Raw genomic sequence first — 14,347 nt, 5'->3', positions numbered from 1 at the left:
TCCCACATTTCATGGTGATGCTAAGGCAGGAGGCAGACTCATCATTGACTTTTCCTTCCAGTGGTGGTTACAGAGCATTATTTTTCTATCCCATTGTAAAAACTCTGCTTTTCTGAGCCTTAAACTGTTATAGCAATTTGTCCCCCCTTTTATGGCATAACACTATCTTGGCACATTGTCAATTCTGAATTAGTGCATTCGTATCCCTCAAACCCTGTTTCTACTATTTCAACCTAGATATAGATGTCAATACCTCTGTGAGTGTTCCCTAAGAAAGCATTGACACTAAAGCTCATCTACACTCATCTACACTCATTGATGAGTGTAGATTTTACTGATTATTTCATTTGAAAGACAAGAGTGGGTTTCCATCTCACATGTTTAATAGGCCCTGAAGATTTACCACAAAATATTTATTTTCTTCAAAGTTCCTTCTGTCTGAAGAAATCAATGGACATTCTTCCTTCTTTTTGTAAAAATCACTAAAGAGTATAAGAATGCACCTTGTGGCCCCAGTTGTTAAAAGTTTAGTGAAACAGCTCTTTTAGAGTTTTCATACAGGTTAAACTGTATCCCATAGAACTTAGATATAAATACAAATTAAGAACTCAAGCCAAAATGAATCCAAGTGAAAATGAATCATAAGTGAAAATGAACCATACTCCATGAAGCATAACCCCTCTATTCAAAAAGTAGCTTTGACTATAGATATTTACTAGTTCAAATTCACTGTGAGAATGGTGATCATTAAAAAATCTGGAGACAACAGATGCTGGAGAGGATGTGGAGAAATAGGAAAACTTTTACACTGTTGGTGGGAGTATAAATTAGTTCAACCATTGTGGAAGACAGTGTGGCAATTTCTCAAGGACCTAGAAATAGAAATTCCATTTGACCCAGCAATCCCATTACTGGGTATATATCCAAAGGATTATGAATCATTCTATTATAAAGACACATGCACACATATGTTCATTGTAGCACTGTTTAAAATAGCAAATACCTGGAACCAACCCAAATGTCCATCAATGACAGACTGGACAAGGAAAATGTGGCACATATACAACATGGAATACTATGCAACCATAAAAAAAGATGAGTTCATGGCCTTTGTAGGGACATGGATGAATCTGGAAACCATCATTCTCAGTAAACTGACACAAGAACAGAAAATCAAACACCACATGTTTCACTTATAGGTGGGTGTTGAACAATGAAAACACATGGACACAGGGAGGAGAGCATCACACACTGGGGTGTGTTGTTGGGGAGACTAGGGGAGGGACAGTGGTGGGTAGGGAGTTGGGGAGGGTAACATGGGGAGAAATGCCAGACACAGGTGACGGGTATGAGGGCAGCAAACTACATTGCCATATATGTACCTGTGCAACAATCCTGAATGATCTGCATATGTACACCAGAACCTAAAGTGCAATAAAATATATTTTTTAAAAATTCACTGAGCTTAAAAAGTGTGTGTGTTTGCAGGAGTGTATGTGAGAGAGAGAGAGAGAGATTTCCACATATGAATATGTCCATATATCTAAAACAATCATTAACTAAACTATGTATGTTTGATACCAGTTCATTTCTACTCTATTATAATTTATTATCTTGATAATGTTTAGAGCTAACAGAATCCCTAAGAGATTCCTATGAAGAGATACCTAATCTAAAGAGAAAAGCCAATTTTTTGGGGTAATGGTCTTGTTCCATACAGCAGACAGAAGAGAGAAACAGTCCATTTTACAGAATGGAACTTGAAAAAGCTCATTCCCTATCTAATGTGGTTCCCATCATACAATACTGATATATTTAAATTTTATCTTACAAAAGTATTACCTATGAAACCTATGAAAAGTTTTAAGAAGTTAAATCATCTTATCAAAATTGGTTTTTAGATCTATCATTCCAGAAGGAATGGGCTGGAGGAGTATAAGACTGGAAGGCAGAGAGATGAGTTAAGAGATGAGAATCTAAGGTCTGGCAATGAGGTCAGAGAGAGTTCTAAATGATATGTTGATGGATAAACTGGTAAGACTAGATGATTAGAAATTCGAGAATTACAGATGAGGACAAGGTCAAGACTGACTACCATATTTCTAACTTTACAACTAGAGTATTGAAGACTCATAGATCCTTTGGGAATTTCATGAAACTGTAAACCCTTTCTCCAAAGAAAGAAACATGGGTATGCACAGAAAGAATTTTAAAAACGATATAAAGACGTTCAAATTTCTTTCTTCTAGTGGACATAGTGGGATAATTGGTTTGTGTGTGTGGACCAGACTGATGTCTTGATAAACTCTGATGTATTGAATTTACAAACTGTCATTTAATTATGAATTAAAAAACTATCCAATAAATTATTTAGGTTTTGTGCTTTTTCACATAGTTTAGGAAAAATATACATATATAGTTACACTTTCTTCTTTCAAATGGTTATTTTCCTATCATACACACCCAGGGCCAATAATTACAACTATGTGAAATTAGGAATAAATAAAAAGTTCTAGCCATTCTAATGTCTTGGTTTATATTTTACACAAAGGTAAAATATTGTGATTTTACCTAATATTTGCTATTTATTGAATGCTTATTATCTTAGGTATATTGAATATAACATCTATAGAGATCAAAGATTAGTAGAGGATACAAGAAAAATCACACAAATAACTATAAAATAAAGGCCGATGAGGTAAATATTACAGGAGTATGGCAAACAAAGTTCCTTGAGATAAAGAAGAAACAGTATCACATATCTGTTTAGTGTCTTAGGACTCGAATGCAAGGTCTCAAAAAAATAAGCGTACTCATTTTGCATATTTAAAATTACAAGGATCTAGAGGTCACAGACAATCTTTGAATAACTTTGTACAAGTGTCTAATGTTTTTGGAAATGATAATGAGGCTGTTTTTTAAATATCAAATGAGAGATTATTAATATACATATATATAAGCCAAGGCTAACATTCATTTTCTATATTCCTTGCCTGGAGTGCTTACTAATAAGATATATAATAGTTTTATATAAAAATACATATAAAATCATAATGATAATTAAAAGAACTAAAAGGGATTTGTGTAAATAAAATAAATATGTTTGGGCAAACATATAGTTGGAGAGTATATATTTGCATGTATTTGAGAGACATTAAGAAATATACAAGGTGTTGAGAAATTTTATCTTCTCCATTTAATTTATTACATGGCAAGGCTCTTGCTTAAGCTTTCTGGTTCAATCTTTCTCTCTTCTTTTTGGATTTCCATTCCCATAAGTCTCATAAGCTTTCTTTATTCCCTTTCTTTTTTTATTTTCTCCTCTGACCGGATAGTTTTAAATGGCTGGTCTTTGATTTGTTCATTCTTGCTTTGCTTGATTGAGTTTTCTGTTGAAGCACTATATTAAATTTTGAAAATTCAGTTATTATAATTTTCAGCCCTAGAACTTTTTTTAGATCTTTTTTAAGATTTCTTTATTTTTAGTGATATTCTAATTTTGTTCATACATTGTTTTCTTGATTTTCTCTGTTTTCCTTTGTAGTTCACTGAGCTTCTTCAAGATGACTATTTTGAATTATTTGTCAAGTGATTCATAGATCATTATTTCTCTAAGATTTGTTACTAGATTTGCTTTTGGCTACTTTGGTACTATTATACTTTCCTGACTCTTCATGTTTCTTATAGCTTTGCATTAGTGTTTGCATATTTAAAGAACTGGCCTCCTCTTTCAGTCTTTTCAGGCTGGCTTTCGCATGAAAAGATCTTCCCTAATAAAACAAGCTAGAGATTCTAGGAGCCCTTCAAACATTTGCTGAGGATGTGTACATTTCACTCCTCTCCATCTCTCCTGGTAGAAAATAAAATTTCAAGTTTGTATGCTTCTCCCAATCTCATAGAGCCATGCAGGCCACTATAAACCTCTCATCCTTTTTCTCTAGGACAATGCACTGAAATGTCAGGATGTTGGGGTCAACCTCCATTTCTCTCCCTTATTTGTAAAGAAATCTCAAGATTGTGTGCTTCTCATCAACCCTGCAGAGTTGTGACAGCTGCAGGAGTTATCCACTCCTTTTACCTTGAAGAATGCACTTGAATGTCTGAGGCTGGGTACAATTTCCACTTCCCTCCCTTTTTCTTGAAGGACAAGTCTCAGAGTTATGCACTTCCTCTAAATTCTTAATGCCCTGAAAGCTGCTGTGAGTCCCCACCCCTTTATTTTGTTTTGAGCTACTCCTGCAGGTATTCTAACTATGTTAGTTATGGAGTGAGGTGAGACAGAAGTAGGCAGCACCCCAAAAGGCGGTGAATGTTTGATGCAAGCTACACTCACTTTTTCCCCTAAGGAAGAAATCACAGGATGAGTAGATTACTTTAGGTGCTGATCTGTGCCAGCTTGGGAGATGGTTGACATGGTCAAAAGGAAACTGATCCTCTTGCCCATATTAAAGCTGATTTTCTCAGTTTTGTGCTCATCTGAGGTGTTGCAATTTAAGTGAATTCTGAAGTTCTCCTAAAGGTATTTTGGCACAATTCTGTGTTTTTCTTGGGTGTGGGATACAAGATCTAGGATTTCCTATTCAATTTTCTTGCTGACATTATCCTTCTGTCTTTCTGTTTTTATGTTAAAATATGGATAGTTACAATATTTCTCAGATGTGCATAGTTACAGTATTTCTCAGATGACCCTGTCAATGAGTCAAGGTAAACAATCAAATTGTTAATTTTTAAAAAATTTTCCACAGCACAGGTGAATTTCACCAATTTGTAATGGCCAGAGTGAAGGTTTTGTAGCATGAATAATTATATGTAACGTATAGTATAATCATTTTTATATTATGGTTCCATAAGAGAGATAAAGCACAAACTTTCAGCTTCTGAAGTGACAGCAGAGCTGAATTTAGAGCAGAAAACACTCTTGGTTTGAGAGCTTTGTTCTATTTCCATCTCTACAACAATATGTGCCACCCTGGTCTCCTCACATAACACATTAGTACTTCTATACATAATTTGAGACAAAATTTAGAGGGCTTGGAAGTGGATATAAAGACAGAAAAGGAAAATCACATTATAAAAAATATTGACAGGATTCAACAAAATATTAGTTATAAAGAGTAAAGCACATTGACATGTCAAAAAGCTCTCCCCACTTCTGTTCTGCCTCTTACCTATGTCGTAGTTACTTAAGTTGTATAGCAGTAAGGATGTTCTAGGTTCTGCTGTAGTCAAATGCCACAATTTTAGTTTCTTAACAATAAACAAGTATTTGTTTACTCGTAAAGAGTCTGCTATAGCTCCAGGTGACTCTTCAGGGTATGGAGTGTCTACTTCTATTTCATAACAGAGTCACTTCAACATGATGGTCTGGGGTCCATTTTGGCAGGTCAAAGAGAGCATGACACATAGACTCATAAATGTGTCAACCCCAAAGTGATATTTATCACCATCAATTACAGTCAGTTAACTAGAATTAGTCACATGGCCCATTCACGTTGCAAGGGTGGGATATGTACTCTTCTATATGTCTAGATAAGCAAAGAGAACTGAAAATAATCATGAACAAGAAAAATCATTACCTACAAGACAAGGAAAAGGTGGCCATAAACCAAGAAGTTGAGTGATAGAATTCTTCAAAAAGGAAAATAAAATCAAACAATAGATGAAAATATAAGAATATATAAGGGGATTAAGATATGAGATAATATGTTTTAATAATTTTAAATATTCAACAATATTATCATGTACAATTTTCTAAAAAGAGAAATTAATAGTGATGATAATTTTTTGTTTAGTCCCTGAAAATATGACATCAACTTAAGATGAGCTTTTAAGCACAATAATTCTTTAAGATTTCTTGGAAAATATCACTTTGCCTGGTAAATGATCTTTTCCACATAAAATATCAGTATGATAATTTTGATTGTGGCATTATGTAGTACCTCTTTTAGGAAAGGAAAAGCACATCTTTTGGATTAACTCTCATCAGGTATTAGGAAAGTGAAACTAAACTTTTTGCTTTTGGATGTCTTCTTAATATTTGTCTTAACATTCACACCAAAGAATGATGTAAATATCCTCAAATAAACTTTCAAGTGTAAAATTAACTTTCATGAAAGAAGACATTTGCAGTGTATTTTGAGTTAGTCAAGCTAAATAATTGGTAATCAACAGCATTTAAAATTTAAAAATTAATGAATGTCAGCCAGAGAACACAGAGAGGGTGTTTGAAGGCCCCAGTTGAGAGGTCCTGTTCAATGAGAAGAAATGGGATTAATGACTCGCTTTAAAAATCAGTCCAGCTGGGTGCGGTGGCTCACGCCTCTAATCTCAGCACTTTGGGAGGCCGAGGCAGGTGAATCACGAGGTCAGGAGTTCAAGACTAGCCTGGCTAAAATGGCGAAACCCCATCGCTTCTAAAAATGCAAAAAAAAAAAAAAATAGCAGGGTGTGGTGGCACGTGCCTGTAATCCCAACTACTCGAGAAGCTGAGGCAGGAGAATCACTTGAACCTGGAAGGCAAAGGTTGTAGTGAGCCAAGTTTGTACCATTGTACTTTAGCTTGGGTGACAGAGAGACTCTGTCTCAAAAAAACAAAACAAAACAAAAATCAGTCTGGTCACATTTTCATAGAGCAGCTGTGCACTTCTGGGGGATCTCTTCCACCCCTGGTCAGCTTGGTCCCTCCAAATTTCAACGGCTGGAATGGCTAATTTGCTGAAACAGCAAAAACGACGGTCTGCCCCTGCTGGTGGGAGCTCCATCTCAGGGAGGTGTAATGCTGTTAGCAGTGGCTGACTGAAATTCCAGGCCAGTGAGTTTTAAGTGTAAGGTGCTGTGGAAAAGTTGCCTGGAGACTGTTGCTGTTCAGCCCTTGGATTCACTCTTTTTTCCCATGGATATGTACAATGGTTTAACTTCCTACTTTGCTGGAGTTGCAGCTGCTTTTACTGGGAAGCCCAGAAACTCTGAGTGTCTAAGGCTCCCAGGTCTCCATGCAGGCCTGAGCAGCTGCTGTGCCAAGACTCCAAGTAGCTCTGTATATCAGACTGAAGGCCCTGGTGGAATTGATTCACAAGGGGATCTCCTGACCTGAAGGTTGCAAAGATCCGTAAAAGAAGTGTGGGTTTCCAAGGTGGCACATTCACTCATCGCTTCCCTGGGCAGGGAAGAATCTCTTGGCTCTTTGTTACTCCTGGATGGGCCATCTTCTTGCCTTGCTTTTCTCCATCAACGATGGATTAAATTGCTTTCTTGATTATTCCCAATGTGAGTACTTGGCTGTTTAAGTAAAGGTGCTGTATTTACTCACCTCTTCTGTTCCTCTCTGTGAGAGACACACACACTAGTCAGTCATCTTCAATCCTCTCTCTTTTTATCTCTGATTTTATTTGTTTGGGTCTTCTTTTTTTATTTCCTTAGTTAGCCTAGCTAAAAACTGTAATTTTCTTTTATCTTTTCAAACCCAAATTTATGTTTGATCTTTTGTATTATGTTTAATTTTGCTTCCAATTTCATTTACTTATGTGCTGATCTTTATTATTTCTATTTTTCTATGAATGTGGGGTTTGGTTTGCTCTTCTTTTTCTAGTTCTTTAAAATGCATCATTAGGTAATTTATTTGAAGTTTTTCACTTTTTATGTAGGTGCTTATAGCTATAAACTTTCCTCTTAGTACCTGATATGGCTTGGTTGTGTCCCCATCCAAATATCAACTTGAATTGTATCTCCCAGAATTCTCAGGTGTTGTGGGACCCAGGCAGAGGTAACTGAATCCTGGGAGCTGGTCTCTTCAATGCTATTCTGATGATAGTGATTAAGTCTCACAAGATCTGATGGGCTTATCAGAGGTTTCCGCTTTTGCTTCCTCCTCATTCTTCTTGCTAATGTAAGAAATGCCTTTCACCTCTCATCATGATTCTGAGGTATTCCCAACCATGTGGAACTGTAAGTTCAATTAAACATCTTTTTGTTACCAGTTTTGGATATGTCTTTATAAGCAGTGTGAAAACAGACCAATACAGTAAATTGGTACCAGAGAGTGGGATACAGCTGAAATTATACCCCAAAATATGAAAGCAACTTTGGAACTGGGTAACAGGCAGCGGTTGGAACAGTTTGGTGGGCTCAGAAGAAAACAGGAAAATGTGGGAAAGTTTGGAAATTCCTAGAGACTTCTTGAATAGCTTTGCCCAAAATGCTGATAGCAATATGGACAATAAAGTCCAGGCCTATGTGGCCTCAGGTGGAGATGAGGAACTTGTTGGGAACTGGAATAAAGGTGACTCTTGTCATGTTTTAGCAAAGAGACTGGTTGCATTTTGCTCTTGCTCTAGAGATTTGTGCAACTTTGAACTTGAGAAAGATGATTTAGGGTATCTGGTAGAAGAAAGCATTCAAGATGTGACTTGGATACTGTTAAAGGCATTCAGTTTTATAAGGGAAGCAGAGCATACAAGTTTGGAAAATGTGCAGCCTGACTATGTGATAGAAAAGAAAAAAAAGACATTTTCTGGGGAGAAATTCAAGCCAAAGCTGCAGATATTTGCAAAAGTAGAAGGGAGCTTAATGTTAATTCCCCAGACCATGGGGAAAATGTCTCTAGGCCATGTCAGAGACCTTCACATCAGCCCCTACCATCATAAGCCCAGAGGCCCAGGAGCAATAAAGTGGTTTCATGGGCTGAGTGCACAGTCACCTTTCTGTGTGCAGCCTAGTGACTTGGTGTCCTGTGTCCCAGCCACTCCAGCCATGACTGAAAGGGGCCAACATAGAGCTCGGGCTGTCACTTCAGAGGCCGAAAGCTCCCAGCCTTGGAAGCTTCCACATGGTATTGAGCCTGTGGGTGCACAGAAGTCAAGAATTGAGATTTTGGAACCTCCACTTAGATTTCAGAAGATGTAAGGAAATGCCTAGATGCTTAGGAAAAAGTTTGCTGCAGGGACACAGCCCTCATGGAGAACCTCTGCTAGGGCAGTACAGAAGGGAAATGTGGGGTCAGAGCCCCTGCACAGAGTTCCTAATGGGGTACCACCTAGTGGAGTTGTGAGAAGCAGGCCAGACCCCAGATTGGTAGATCCAACAGCTTGCCTGGAAAAGCAAAAGACACTCAATGCTAGCCCATAAAAGCAGCTAGGAGAGGAGCTATACCCTGCAAAGCCACAGGAGTACAGCTGCCCAAGACCATGGGAATCTACCTCTTGCACCAGTGTGACCTATGGAGATGTGAGACATGGAGTCAAAGGATATCATTTTGGAGCTCTAGAATTTGACCGCCCCACTGGATTTCAAACTTGCATGCAACCTGTAACCCTAACCTCTTTGTTTTGGACAATTTCTTCGATTTGGAATAGTTGCTTTTACCCATTACCTGCACCCCCATTGTATCTAAGAAGTAACTACTTTGCTTTTGAATTTACAGACTCATAGGTGGAAGGGACTTGCCTTGTCTCAGATGAGACTTTGGACTGTGGACTTTTGGGTTAGCGCGGAAATAAGTTAAGACTTTGGGAGACTGTTGGAAAAGCATGATTGATTTTGAAATGTGAGTACATGAGATTTGGAGAGGCCAAGGATGGAATGATATGGCTTGGCTATGTCCCCATCCAAACCTCGATTAAGCTGTATCTTTCAGAATTATCACATGTTGTGGGAGGGACCCGGGGGAGGTCATTGAATCATGGGGGCCAGTCTTTCCCATGCTATTCTCATGATAGTGATTAAGTCTCACAAGATCTGATGGGCTTATCAGAGGTTTCCACTTTTGCTTCCTCCTCAGTTTTCTCTTGCTGCCGATGTACAAAGTGCCTTTTGCCTCCTGCCATGATTCTGAGGCCTCCCCAACAATGAGAAACTGTAAGTCCAGTTAAACCTCTTTTTGCTACCAGTTTCCGGTATGTCTTTATCAGCAGTGTAAAAACAGACTAATATAGTACCACTTTTGCTGTATACCACAGGTTTTGGTGTGTTATTTTTCTTATCATTTGTTCCAAAAAATGTTTTTATTTCCTTTTTAATTTCTGCATTGACCTACTGGTAATCTGGTAGTGTATTGTTTATTTTTCATATGTTTCTCTAGTTTTCAATATTTCCCTTGTTTTGATTTTTAGTTTTATCTATTGTGGTCACTGAAGATACTTGATATTATTTTATGTTCTTGAATTTTTTAAGTCTTGTTTTATGGTATAATATATAATCTATCCCTGAGACTGATCCCTGTGCTGAGGCTATTGAAATAAATGTTCTGTAAATGTCTATTGGATGTATCTGATCCATAGCACAGATTAAGTCTGACGTTTCTTTGTTAATTTTCTGTCTGGGTGATCTGTTCAATGCTGGAAGTGGGGTGTTGAAGTCTCTACCTACTAATGAATTGAGGTCTATATCTCTCTTCAGCTCTAATATTTGTTATATATATTTGGGTGCTCTGGTGTGGGTGTACCTATATTTAAAATTGTTATATTATCTTGCTGCATTAACCCCTTTGTCATTCTAAAATGATCTCCTTTGTCTTTTTTTAATAGTTTTTTCTATTAAAAATCTATTTTATCTGTTGTAAGTATAGGTACTCCTTTCCTTTTTTACTTTCCATTTGTATAGAATATCATTTTCCATCTCTTTATTTGTAGTGATTTTTTATATGTGAAGTATCTTTCTTGTAGGCAACAGATAATTGGGTTATAATTATTCATTCAGCCACTCTATGTCTTTAGATTAGAGAGTTTAGTCAATTTATATTCAATGTTATGAATAAATAAGGACTTACTTTTAGCATTTTAGGATTTAATTTCTAGGGTATTCTCTACTTTTCTTCCTGTATTCCTTTGATTAATAGTGATTTTCTCAGGTTGTATTTTAATTTCTTGCTTTATTGTGTGTCTCTCTTATAGGTTTTTATATTTTAGGTTACCATGAGGCTTGCAAATATCATTGTGCATCTCATATTTTAAACTGATCAGAACTTAACTCTGATTACAAAAACAGTCACATTTTTTTAAAAAGAGAATACTAATAAAAACTCTGTATTGTAATAGCCTCTCCCCACTTTCTAACCTTTTGTTGCTTTTATCTATTACACTGTCTATGTCTTTAAATGCTGTTGTAGTTATTTTTGATATGTTCATCTTATATTTTTCCCACTCAAAGTATGTGTATTTTACAAACAAATATATATTCATCTGTGTTCTTACAATTACCAGTGAGATATATATATATTCAAATGAGTTCTTTCTTCTTGTTAACCCCCTTTTCTTTCAAGGGGGTGCTTGGGGGGTGATGATAAACTCCTTTTGTCATTTCTCATAGGATAGATCTAATTTTGATGAAATTTCTCTGCTCTTGTTTGTCTGAGAAAGTCTTTATTTCTCCTTCATGTTTGCAGGATATTTTCACTGAATATAATACTGTATGGTAAAACATTTTTTCTATAGCATTTTAAACGTGTTATGTCACTCTCTCCTTGCCTGTAAGGTGTCTACTGATAAATATTCTGCCAGACATATCAGAGATACTTACACATTATTTGTTTCATTTATCTTGCTGCATTTAGAATTCTTTCTTTATACCTGATCTTTGGGAGTTTGATAATTAATGTCTTGAAGTAGTCTTTTGCAGCTAAAATCTGTTTGGTGTTCAACAACTTTTTTATATTCTAATATTGGTGTCTCTCTCTAGGTTTGAAATGTTTTCTGCTATTATCTCTTTGAATAAATTTTTCACTCCATTCTATGTCTTTACCTCCTCTTCTCCTTTTTAAGGCCAATACCTTTAGATTTGACCCTTTGAGGCTATTTTCTAGAACTTGCAGGTATGCTTCATTCTTTTGTATTCTTTTCCTTTTGTCTCCTCTGACTGTATCTTCAAATAGCCTGTCTTCAAGCTCAATAATTCTGTCTTATGTTTGATCAGTTCTGCTAATCAAACAAATCCGCTGAGAGACTCTGATGCATTCTTCAGTTTGCCAATTTAATGTTTTAACTCCAGAATTTCTGCTTAATTTTTAGAAATTATTTCAATTCTTTTATTAAATTTATTTGATATTATTTTGTATTTCTTCTCTGTGTTATCTTGAATTTCATTAGTGTTTATCAAATAACTATTTTGAATTATCTATCTGAAATGTCAGATTTGTCTGTCAATTTCATATTAGTCACTGGTGGCTTTTTTCAGTTCATTTGTTGAGGTCATGGTTTCCTGGATAGTCTTGATGTTTGTCAATGTTTTTTGATGTCTGAGCAATGAAGCATTAGATATTTATTCTCATTTTTGCAGTATGCTCTTGTTTGTACTTATGATTATTAAGAAAGGTTTACAGATATTCTATGGGAATTGAGTGCTATGATCTTTGGTTACTTTAGCCTTATCTGCATTATGGAGTACCACAAGCTCGGTACCACAGTGACTCCTGAAGACTCACAGAGATATTGTTTTGATTATCTTGGGTAAGGTCTCAGAGAAGTCTTCTGATTACCAAGCAGAGACTCCTGTTGTCTTTTCTTACTGTTCCGCAAACATGGATCATCCCTCTACATGCTGAGCTGCCTGGAGGAGCTGGGCATGGAGGTGATGTAAATACTCCTATCAACACTATCACTGGGTAGGTGCTTGGTCACTCCTTAAGCCAACACAATACTGGTCCTGTTCACAGCCTGCGTTGCCTACTGCTGATGTTTATTTGAGGCTCAGTGACTCTTTAGTCAACAGATTGTGGATCTTGTCAGAACTATGTATTTTCCTTTAAAACAGTAGGTTCTCTTCAGGACCAGGGTGGGTCCTATAATGCTGCATAGGTGCTAGGGCCTGAAAGTAAGGGCTTTAGAAATCAGCTTCATGCTGTATTTTACTGTGCCTGTTGCAAGTAAAGTTGCAACAGTTGCAAGAGTTGCCAAGTTGCAACACAAGCTCTTTTTTACTCTTTGCTCCTTTTTTCTCAAGCAAAACAAGTATCGCCTCATGATCAGCTGAAAATGCACTGTGTCACACCTGAAACCTGCACAGTACTAGGTCTTGCCCAAGCCTTGTGGCAACTACTAACTGACTACCACTGATGTTTATTCAAGGCTCAAGGGCTCCTTAATCAGAAGGAGATGAATCCTATTAGGAATATGTCTCCCCTTTAAGGGCAGCAAGTTTCTTTCAGGTGTAGGATGCATGTAGAAATTCTGTCTTAAGATCTAGGGCCTGCATTCATAAACCTTAGAAATTAGCTTTATTTTTTTATTTTACTGTGACTCAATTGGTTTCCAATTTCAAAGAATGTCCTTTCTAGTTTCCCTCCTCCTTTTCTCAAGCAGGTATCTCTCCTGGAGTTTCAAGCTGACCTGCCTGATGTTAGGGCTTGGGTAATGCAAGCACACCGTTGGCTGTCCTAGCTAGTGTCTTACTGGGTCCATGCACCCCAATTACCCTGGCTCTGAGCCCAATACCACAGCAGAACTTGCACAGGAATTTCAGACCTTATGTTCTAGACTTCCTTTCATGTTTATTTTAAACCTCACAGCTCTTTAGCCCTTGGTGGTGGGACTAGCCAGAACTCAGGTTTCAACTGTTGGAGTAGATAACTCCTGTCCGGTTAGGGCTCGTCTAAATGCTCCATCAATGAATGATGGCTGAATTCTGCTCTATGTTGCATTCTGGTCTCACAGGGCAGCACTGAGTTCCAATGCAAAAGTCCCACAGTCACTTTGCCTTTCCTCCCCACAGGCACACAGATTCTCTCTCACCCCACCACATGGCACTATAGGAAAATGGAGAAAGTGTGGTACATGCAATTCAAGATTGTCATTTTATCCTCTTCTATGCTTCTTACCTTGATATGATGTTTAAACCAGGTACTGTGATCACTCACCTGATTTTTGGTCCTTATAAAGGTGCTTTCTTGTGTACATTTTTGTTCAGTTTGTTGTCTTTGTAGGGTGAGGACAATTACTGGAGCATTCTATTTGGCCATATTGTGCCACCTTCTAAAAGAAAATTAAATGGAATTTTCTTGTGACTTTGGGTTAGGCAAATATTTAGTAGACAAGATACTAAAACATAAACAATAAAAAAAGACACAAACATAATAAACTGATTTTCATTTAAAAATTTAACTTTTGTTGTACACTGGTAAAACTGAAAAGATCAGACACAGACTGGGAGAAATTATACATAAAACATATCTGATAAAGGACACGTATCCATGCAAAGTCAGTTACATAATTGTTGGTTCAAGACAAAAAATAGAAGTGTGAGATGGTTTATCAAAAAGCAAATGAAATATGACATTAAAGATATTAATATATAAAGTTCCTTTAAAAACATTTTATTACTTGTGAAATATAATAGGAGTAATTGTGATTCTAACTATAAA

At 36.8% G+C, this 14,347-nt stretch overlaps 1 long non-coding RNA gene across 1 annotated transcript in view; it reads right to left on the bottom strand.

The window, feature by feature from the left end:
- Positions 1–13,954, bottom strand: part of LOC128930653 (uncharacterized) — a 111,790-nt gene extending 97,836 nt beyond the window's left edge. Inside the window, exon 1 of the long non-coding RNA XR_008478917.2 lies at positions 13,844–13,954. This is a non-coding gene — a long non-coding RNA (uncharacterized LOC128930653). The remainder of the gene's footprint in view (positions 1–13,843) is intronic.
- Between the last annotated feature and the right edge of the window lie 393 nt (positions 13,955–14,347).

Source organism: Callithrix jacchus, chromosome X (genome assembly GCF_049354715.1).
Source record: "Callithrix jacchus isolate 240 chromosome X, calJac240_pri, whole genome shotgun sequence".
Taxonomy (NCBI): domain Eukaryota; kingdom Metazoa; phylum Chordata; class Mammalia; order Primates; family Cebidae; genus Callithrix; species Callithrix jacchus.
Note: the sequence above shows the minus strand (reverse complement) of the source record. Positions and strands in the feature narration are given on the sequence as shown.